The sequence below is a fragment of the Bos javanicus genome, chromosome 15 (genome assembly GCF_032452875.1).
Source record: "Bos javanicus breed banteng chromosome 15, ARS-OSU_banteng_1.0, whole genome shotgun sequence".
NCBI classification, from domain to species: Eukaryota; Metazoa; Chordata; class Mammalia; order Artiodactyla; family Bovidae; genus Bos; species Bos javanicus.
This window is the reverse complement of record NC_083882.1, coordinates 33,046,987-33,057,635: the sequence shown is the minus strand read 5'-3', so window position 1 is coordinate 33,057,635 and position 10,649 is coordinate 33,046,987.

The following is a 10,649-nucleotide window of genomic DNA, read 5'->3' as shown; positions in this document are numbered from 1 at the left end:
AGAGAAGCCAGGTGAAATTTTTTTCTTTATTTTATTTTACCCATCCAAAGACCAGCTCCAAATATTATACTCCCTCAATCTCCCTGGACCATCAGAATTCCCTGCTCCAGCTTACCACAGCTCATGAACTCAAGCCCATTATTTTTCTCTTTTATTCTGGATCCTGTATGATAATACAAGACGCCTATTGTTTGTGCCATCTCACAGTGGCGACTTCTGGACTCTCTGAAGCCCTGAGGTCACTCAGAGAGAAAAGTAATAGTAACCCTGGGGAACTCAGAGTAGCCCTGCTCGAAATGTTTAATTTTCATAAGAGAGTGATGATAACTTAAATCAGTAGCAAATATATAGCAGAGAAATAGGCCCCTGGTCCACATAGAGAGGATCAATAAAGGTTCTGCTTGCAAGATGAAGTAAATCAGAGAGCTGGGGTAATTACTGAACAATTTTTCTCCAGAACCTCTGCTCAGGAGGGGTTTAATTTGAGTGCTTACTTTAAATTTATTGTCCCCTAAATTCATTAAGTTTATCAGATTTTACTTGTGCAGGTCCAATCTCCTCTCTCAGTTTCTCTCTCTCTCCCCACCACCTCTTTTCTCTCCTCCGATTTCCTGTGTGTGTGTATATATATGTGTATTTTTCTAGGTGGCTGGAAATTGAGTGATGATCCTGTACCAATCTCATCCTTAGTATAAATTTCATTTTCTACCAGGACTGGCAATATTATCAAAATTGTTAACAAATCAGTGTGTTGAGTTATGGTCCCTTAAAGGTGAAAGACAAATAGTTGACTATCACACATTACCCTTAGTATAGTTCTTTTGGTAGGATATAATTATTTTATGTTTTTGCTGGCATGGCTAGCACCAGGCATCCCAGTACATCACATATACTCTGTTGCTTAAACCTGTTGCCATGACAACCTCAGCATTCTCCCACAGCAACAAAATTTAAATATGTATCTATGAATTTGAAGAAACAACTATAGGATTGAATAAAACTCTACTAACATCAGTCTATTTTGTATGGAATTCTGAGATGATTTTCATAATAACAATTATTGCATATAATGACATAAGATGCAATCCATAGTTAATCTTTCCTGGTAAAGTACAGTGTAATCAGGTTCTTTCATAGGCAAATGGGTGAATGCCCTATTCACTATCTTTTGAGTGTCTTGTATCCCTCTGCATTAGACTTATGTATCAGTTAGGGTGCTCTATAATAACAAACAACTCAAAACTATGGTTTTTATAGAAGTGCAAATACAGTTCTTTCTTTTGTAGTAATCCAGTATACTGTTTCTAGTCAGTATTAGTGCAGTGGAGTGTGGCCCTGCACAGCCCTTAACACACAGCCATTGCTGTGCACCATTACCTTGCAGCCTGTTACTAGGCAACCATTACCCCAGGACCATTACTGGTGCTGCTCAGTCATTGGTTGGTGCCACAGGGGACCCCTCCCACAAGCAACCAACTGTCAGTGAGTGACTGTTAGTGGTTCTGCTCAGCCATTGGTCAGCACCACAGTGGGCCCCTTCCCCAAGTGACCAATTGTCAATGAGTGACTGCCCCTACCCTATTAGTGGTCCTGCTCAGCCATTGGTTGATGCCACAGGGGGCCCCTCCTCTAAGCGACCAATTGTCAGTGAGTGACTGTTAGTGGTGCCCAGCCATTGGTCAGTGCCATAGTGGGCCCCTACCCCCAGTGACCATTAGTGGTCCTGGTCAGTCATTGGTCAGTGCCACAGTGGGCCCCTCCCCCAAACAACCAACTATCAGTGAGTGACAATTAAAGGTCCTGCTCAGCCATTGGTACATGCCACAGTGGGCCCCTCCCCTAGGCAACCAACTGCCAATGAGTGACAGTTAGTGGTCCTGCTCAGCCATTGGTCAGCACCACAGTGGGCTCCTTCCCCAAGTGATCAACTGTCAGTGAGTGACCATTAGTGGGTGATTCAGCCAGTGGTCAGCAGAGTGATGGTCATCAGGCAGAGTGAGGTAAGAGGTAGACCCTGGCCTTCTCCTGGGGCCCTCCAGCTCATCTGGCCTCAGGTCAGTGGGTGACCTGGGGGCCCAGGGAATAAACTGAGGGACGTGTCCTGCAGGAATCCAGAGCCCTCATCAAAGCTGCCCACTGGTGGGGCCCAGGCCTTGAGGTGGTGGGGACCCTGTCTGCCATTCCCATCACCTGATGGCAGCAGCAGTCCTCACAGGATGCAGTCTGCCCCCCACTGTCTGGGCACCCTGAAGAGCCTGGGGGCCAGTTGAGTCATGGGCACCTGGATCCCTCAGTGATGAGAGCTGGGCAGGTTCTGAGGACCTGACCTTGAGGGAGCTGCCAGCTGAGATCTGCCTCCTCTCAGCCAGGATTGGAACCTCAGAGGATGACAGTTGTGCCTTGAGACCTGGCCCTTTCTTGTTAGAACAGAGGATAACGTTTGTTTGGTGGAGATTTATAGGCACATCATTACCTGACCATGACCTGACTTCAAGAACATAGGATCTACGTCAAGACGTTTGCAACAACTCACCATGCCTCTCCCTCACCTTTCCTAGAAAAGGGCTTTGCTGAAGGCTTTTGGGGAATTTGGGGGTTTCAAGGTATGAGCCATCCATCTTCTTGCAGGGCCTTGCAGTAAACCTTTCTCTGTTCCAGACCAACATTTTGGTATAGTTTGGCCTCGCTGTGCATCAGGCACATGGACTTCTGTTTTTGGTGACAGTAACTTTCTTCAGGGCAGTGATCCAGAGACCCAGGTTCTTTCCATCACACAGCTCAGCCAACTCCTGAGCCCTTCTCAGCCTCGGCATGTAGCTGGCAGCAGGCGGAAGGCAGCATGGAGACGAGTTGTGTTGTAAACGTCTTGAAGGGAAATACATACCTTCTCATTTTCCATTGGCTGAGATTAGGTCACGGGGCCGACGCTAGGTGTAAATGGACCTGGAAAATGTAGTCTGTGGCTTGGTAGGAGTTTCTCAGCAGTAACTCTATGAGAGCAGGAGCATCATGAATTTTCATAGGTAGCTGGCTAGCTCTGTCAACATACAGGAAGATAGCAGAGGAAGGCGTGCGTCAAACACATGAAGGTTCACAGTTTGCGGGGAGAAAGTCATGTGGTAGTAAAAGGTGAGCTGGGTGCCATGGGGAGAGCCTGCTTCCACTTGACAGGATTGGGGAGGTTGGTGGCAGTGCCATTTCCGCAGTGGTACCTTGCATTGCTAAGGAGACATGTTCATTGTTGTTTAGTCACTCAGTCCTGTCTGGCTCTTTTGCGACCCCAAGGACTGTAGCCTGCCGGGCTCCTCTGACCATGGGATTCTCCAGGCAAAATCCTGGAGTGGGTTGCCATGTCCCTCTGTAGGGCATGTTTCCGACCCAGGGATCGAACCCACATCTCCTGCCTTGCAGACAGATTCTTTGCCACTGAGCCACCAGGGAGGCCCATAGGAGGCGTAGCGTCTAGTAGTTTTAAAATAATGGACTTGCTTGAAAGCATATGTGGGAGTAGAAGGCTAGAGGAGATGGGATTGAAGAGGAATAACTAGATAGCATAGTTGTCTCTGCTGATTCTCAAGTGATAAGCCTGTTTTTCTCTCTCACTCTCCACTTGCCGTATCATGAGTGGGTGACCTTGATGAGACATTTTCAACACAGTATCTTTGCTTTCCTTTAATCTCCTGTCAGTTGCTATCACTGTCAGCATGACCTAGCTCCAGTGAAACATTCAGTTTTCATTTCTGCCTTAGCAGGAATGTTAAATTATGAGGGCATGTCAGGATGGGAAGAGGTCATACACACCATGGACACATTACTTGAGGGGAGTCATTGACGGACACTGACCTCTACTCTCAGCATTACAAGGATTAAGAAGGCATGCATTTTGACTTTCTGGATTCTTCTACAGTTTGAATTGATATAACTTGTCACTTGAGCACCGTCTCTTTTGAGCGCTGACTACTGTTGTGTTCCAGCCAGGTAAATTGGAATAGACACCTACTTGCCTGGAACGAGAATGACCAGTTATCAGTTTACCGAAAGGCTCCAAGACTCCAGACATAACTCACTGGTGGTGAGGTGATTGATAAAGGATTTGTGGTTGTAATGTTCTTTGAAATGTGTTCAAGAAACAGACACCAAAATGCAGTGGTCACTGTAAAAATGCTTTGAGAAGTTATAAAGACTTCAATACAAGTGAAAGACAGAACAGAGTAATGATTTCAAATGGAGAATTTCTCTAGTGACATTTGTATGAGGCACTTCAAGTAATCTGTCTTACCTAAGGAAAAGCAGAAGTTGGGTTTGTGTGATTTCAAAGCATTTCAGTGATTCTTTGAGATGCTTGCCAACCATGGTAGACATGGCAAGCGATTAAGATGGATAAAAGAAAAGCATTCAAGTATTTGGAGATTGGTTTGGGAGACAACAAAAGTAATAATTGATGAAGCATGAATTTAAATGCATAAACAGGCAGGAGAAATGGAGGCAGTTGTTTAGATAATTGGATCAAAACCCCTCTCTATGAATACTGTACATTTTGATATATTTTGCCATTTAACAAACTAGTTTTCTCTCTTTGAAAGCTTTTTAAGGAAAAAAAGAGAATTTCATAGTTTAACTTGGTTTTCAGAACTTGGCCCTTAAGTTCTGGTCATGGTTTTGTTGCTCCTTCACTCTAAAATAGTATTTTAATAAAATATTAAAAGTCATAGACCAAAAAGTAATAAATATAAGCTCCCCTAAGATAATCACTTTATTTTCTGCTTCTCTAAAAATCATAAAATGGTTACTCGGTAGCCTGAGCCTGTGTTTCTGTAAGTCTATAAATGGATAACATTTTTCTAGAGGTCTTGGATTCTAAGGGTACATGTGAGTGTTTCTAGTTTTTATTCTGGTTGCCTCTGATATAGCCCACACTTGATTAGTTGCATAATGGAAATTTTAATCATGATGTAGCCTTTCCACTCCACTTTTTCTCTAAGTGCTGGTTTTCCTTTCACCCTCTTCTTTTTTTTTTCTTCTGGATTTGAATATTTTCATGTTCAGTGCTTGGACTTAAGTCCTAGATCTCAAAAAAGACAAATGCCTCCTAACTCTTTTAACTTATATTTGTAACATTGGTGATGTACTGATTAAACAATTTAATCTTTTAAATGAAGTTTTATGTTCTCTGTTTGACTGTTGATGGGATAGGTGACCTCAAATCTCTAAGATAATGCTGAGCTCTAAAACATCCACATTGACTTTGGCCAGAAAAGGACACGAGCTAAGACCCACTGCAGACAAATGTGTCTGAGTGATGAGCTGGGGCCAGGGGAGTTTAGCCTCATGGCAGAATCAGTCCCTTGGGGGCCCAGACATCATCAAGGAGCACTACAGGGTGTTTGAGTGAGAGTATCATTGTCCATTTTTAACAGTTTCTTCTATATAATGAACAAGAGGCCTTTCCAGCAGGGATAGGATGTTGCAGTGATGCCCATATTGGTGATTTTCTTGTGAAGTCATTCAATCATACAACTTCCCAGTTAGAAGTGGTATTCAAAGTCACTGACTCTAACTTTCCAATGTGCTTCCATAAAGTGTTCCTGACTAAAGAGCATTCAGCCTCTGTGTGGACCCTAAAGTTATATCAATAACAAATAAATCCTGTCATTTTATCTCCCTCCCAACTAATTGTAAGTTTGCAAAGAGCTCTGAGTGACTAACATTGAGATCAACTAGCTAATGTAGATACCAACCAGAGTTTTAATTATGGTGGTGGCAAATATTCTGCATTTAATGTTGGGGAGTAACCACTGATTGTTAACTGCTTTATTAATAAGAAACAGAATCTAGAGTTTTAGAAAGTCAAAGGATCTTCAGTATCAGGTATGTGGCCATTGAAGGCTCTCCTCAATCTGAAATGCCCCTACTCTGGGAATGTTTGAATGAATATTGTTGAAAAATATGGGAAGGAATCAGGACCACTGACAGAAACCCACAGCTACCAATATTTTCTGCTGCTTATACCTCTTTCTGCTTTATGTTCTTTTCCTCTCTTCTAATCCCATTTTTTTCTCCTACTGATCTTTTCTTTTTTTTTTTAATTTTATTTTATTTTTAAACTTTACAATATTGTATTAGTTTTGCCAAATATCGAAATGAATCCGCCACAGGTATGCCTGCGTTCTTTTCAACTCTGATCTGTTCTCCAGTGTATAGATACCTTGTGATTAACTTGACAATTAAAAATCCCAGACCATCTTTACCCATTTTTATCACAGGTACTTTTAACCTGGAGTGTGTGTACTGGGAGACAGCCAATTATGAATATATCTTAAGCAAAATCAACCCTAGAAGCAGGTTTGCATGCATGTATTTGTGTGCATAGAAGGTGAAAGTGCAAGTCGCTCAGTCGTTTCCGACTCTGCGACCCCATGGACTATACAGTCCATGGGATTCTCCAGGCCAGAATACTGGAGTGGGTAGCCTTTCCGTTCTCCAGGGGATCTTCCCAACCCAGGGATTGAACCCAGGTCTCCCACATCGCAGGTGGATTCTTTATCAGGGGAGCCATGAGGGAAGCCCAAGAATACTGGAGTGGGTAACCTATCCCTTCTCCAGCAGATCTTCCTGACCCAGGAGTCGAACCGGGGTCTCCTTCATTGCAGGCAGATTCTTTACCAACTGACCTATAAAACAGATATTTAGAATTACCATCTCTCTAAACTTTTCCCATTGTGTTGCTCCTCAGGACCAGCCATCTGAAGTACATTATGTCTTATATTTCTACAGTCTTAGAAATGAGTACAGAATATGTCAGTCATAAATTGGTTGTTTTATAAAGCCTTGGACCATACCCACGCATTAACATGTCTTATTGGTCAGTGTCATATTGTTTTTGCAGCTCAGCTGGACTAGATTGTATCACACCTTGTGCACATGGGCTGGTAGCTGCTTCCAGGGCTTACTGGGTATCTATTTATCTAGCTAACACTTGGTGAATGGCAGTGACAAATGATCATGTACTTCCCAGGAGCGCACATGTATTTCCAAAGGTCAAATGCATTTCAGTGGTCTGGTGATTCTCTCAAGGGGGAAGTCAGGAGCCACAGGACTGAACAATAGGAAAAGCTGCACGTGAAGTTACCCAGGGAGCAGGGTGGCCCCGAGCTGGGAGGCACCGCATGGCAGGGCTCTTGCACTTCCTCACAAATGCTCTTTCACAGCAGTTCCTGAACTCAGTAAGCACACAACCTCAGGAACTGGCAGTGCCAGGGACTCCAAGAGAGCCCTGCATCCTCTGTAACTGCTTGTGTTAGAGTGCAGTGTGGTGGAAATCCTGGAAGGAAGTTGCTACATTGTCTTAGAGACACATTTTTGTCATCCTTCTCCCTTCAGAAGCATTTTCTATAATCATCTGCTTTGCCACTTAGAAAGCCCTTTACTGGCATTCTCTAATGAAGCTCCCAGCTCCATGGACTGCGGTTCCCATTTTTCAGAGCCTGGGTTATTAGATACAGAGCATTTAGGGTAATTGCCCAAGAGCAGACTGTTTCTATCTGAAATGAACCCAGACGTTTAGGATGCTAGTTCTACAATGCTATTCCCCAGCCTTTCTGGATCTGAATTGCAATTCTTTTATGTATGGCTTATGGAGTAATTTGTTTATTCATTCAACAGTTACCAAATACCATTTTGTATTGGTTAAATGTTTGAGAAATTAAAATGTGGTTCTATCATGGCCCTGGAGGAGGAAATGGCAACCCACTCCAGTATTCTTGCCTGGAGAATCCCATGGACAGAGGAGCCTGGAGAGGTATAGTCCATGGGATCACAAAGAGTCAGACACGATTGAGCATGCACGCACAGCTCTATCATGGAGGTCTTGAGTGAAGGGGAGAGAGACATATATAAAGATAGTGATCATATCGTGACTGATACATCAGACAGGAGTAAGTGAACAAGTGCAGGTGACAGAGTCTCCATCTCTGCTTGGGCACTTAGGGAGCTAGAGAGGTGGTTTGAGCCTAGAAGAATTAGTAGGAGTTTGCCAGGCAGCCAAAATAGGGCAATGGCATTTTCCATTATGACTTATCTAAATGACCTCTAGCAGCATCCTTGGTTGCTTTCCTAGAACCCGCCTTGCTAAGAAGGTGGGTACCATCTGATTGAGTGAGTTTCAGCTTCCCTCCATATTCAGACTTCTCCCAATCTTCACCTCTCTTCCCGTCCTTCTCTTTGAGTCAGAGGAGGATGTATCTTCCTCTTTGCCGACCTTGGAGCTCCCACTGGAGCCAGATAAGCTCTCTAGGTTCTATCCTCGTTCATAGATTGGCCACAGCTCTCTCCCACATCTCTATTCTTTCTCGGCTTACAAGTTCTACTCTGATGAACAAGGTACAACATTGTCTGGGAGGGGGAAAAGTGCCTTTGAACTAACACCCATCTCTCGCCTTCCTTTTGTTACCAACTTTTTGAAAGGTGAGTGTGCACGTAGCATTGCTCTTCCTCCATCCCTTGTGATTTGACCTTATCCTCCACCCTTGGTGGGATCTGAGCTTCCTTGGTTGCACTCCTCACTGTACCACCTAGTTGTTCTCTCGGCTCACCCTCCTTTCATCCCTGTAGGGTGTGACACATGACTCACCTGCTAGCTTGATAACTTCCTTTCGTTGTGTTTCTATGACACAGCATTCTGCTGCTTCTCTTAGCTGCTGCATCTTCTCACTCTCGCTAGCTCCTCCTCGATTTTCCCATTTGGATTTGGCAGCTCTCATTAGCTCTTTCTTCCATAGTTTTATGGTTTTTGTTTCTCCTGAGTCTTACCCTAGGCCAACTCGCTTTATAATATTCATTACAAGGCCTCTATCTTATTTCTGATGACAAGGAACAGCATTGCAGAGTGGTTGGGAATGTAGTCTGAGCCAAACTGCCTGGGTTTGAATCCTGGTTCTGCTGTGTGACCTTGCGTAAATAAATTACTCTTCACTCTCTGTGCATGCTTCCTTGCCCTTGAAACAAGTGTAACAATACCTTTCTGAAAATGTTGTTGTGAGATTCAAATGAGTTAGCACATATGAAGTGCCTGGGACATGGTAAGACTCTAAAATTGTTAATTAGCTATATTGACATGGCACTAAGCTCATGAGTAGTATTATGATTTCTTATATACATTTATTTAAAGATAAACAGTTACAAATAATCAACATTTCATGAAGTTCATTATTACCAGAGAGTTTTCTCTTGGTAGACTTGGGCTCAGTCATTTTCTTGCTTTATGTCATTTCATCCTCACCTCAGCCCTAGAAATAGGTGCCATTTTATCTTCATTTTGCTGGTCTCTGAGAGGTCAGGAGGCCTGCCCAACTTCAAGGGCTTGTGGCAGAGCTGGTCTGTGGCAGAATGTGATGACTGTTGGCTGCTGTGCTCTTAATAGATGTTCCCTAAGTGTCAGCTCACTGACACATTCAGGAATGTTCCCCAGCCTCCCTGCAAGCAGTCCATAGCCATCAAACGTTGCTCCGTGGTGAATACCCACTCTGTGTTGCTATGTGGAGTTTGAGAAGTTATGGAGTTTTATACAGTCATAAAACCACAATTGTAATTGCATTGCCTTGCATTCACCTGGGTTATCTAATTATTTTACTGACACTTCTTTGATTTCACTGTTACATTTTATGTTCTTGAGGTACAGGGATACTATCTTTTACTTCATTTATGCACCCTCTCTAGCATCTGAGGTAGCACTGTGTTCAAACATTTATTCTTATGCACAACAGGCCAGAAAGTTTGTGTGTTTTTATAATTTAATTTTTTTTTTTTTTTGTGGCCGAACCACATGGCTTGCAGGATCCTAATTCCCTGACCAAGGTTTGAACCTGTGCCATTGGCATGAAAGGATGGAGTCCTAACCACTGGGTCGCCAGGGAAATCTGCCGGCCAGATTTGACAGAAGCAAATTCAGTATGAAGGACCTTAGTGACAATACCCTTCATCCTCACCCCTAATGGCAGCTCCTCTGAAAAGACTTCCCAGGTCCCACCGCTTGCCATCACCCCACCTCCTCCCACCCCTGGCGTTCCCTGCCCGCCCCTAGCACTCATGACAACAGAGCACCCTAGCCTTGAGTCTAGACGACTTCCTCCCATTACCCACTCTGTGATAGGGTCAGATCTGTGATGATAGGTCAGGGACCTATCAACCTGATTCATTTCCTTTGTGCCTAGCTGTGCTCAGCATGTAGAAGGTTCTCAGTAAGTACTAATCCAATAAAGAAATGAAGGAGGCTTTTGAATGAAGATTTCTGAGTCTCCTGAAGAATTTGCAGATGGCAGTAACATTGGAGGAGAAGGCAATGGCACCCCACTCCAGTACTCTTGCCTGGAAAATCCCAGGAACGGAGGAGCCTGGTAGGCTGCAGTCCATGGGGTCGCTAAGAGTCAGACACGACTGAGCGACTTCACTTTCACTTTTCACTTTCATGTATTGGAGAAGGAAATGGCAACCCACTCCAGTGTTCTTGCTTGGAGAATCCCAGGGACAGGGGAGGCTGGTGGGCTGCCGTCTCTGGGGTTGCACAGAGTAGGACACGATTGAAGCGACTTAGCAGCTGCAGCAGCAGCAGTAACATTTGACTCCTTGGGGGGTTGAGGTAAGAGTGGGTAAAG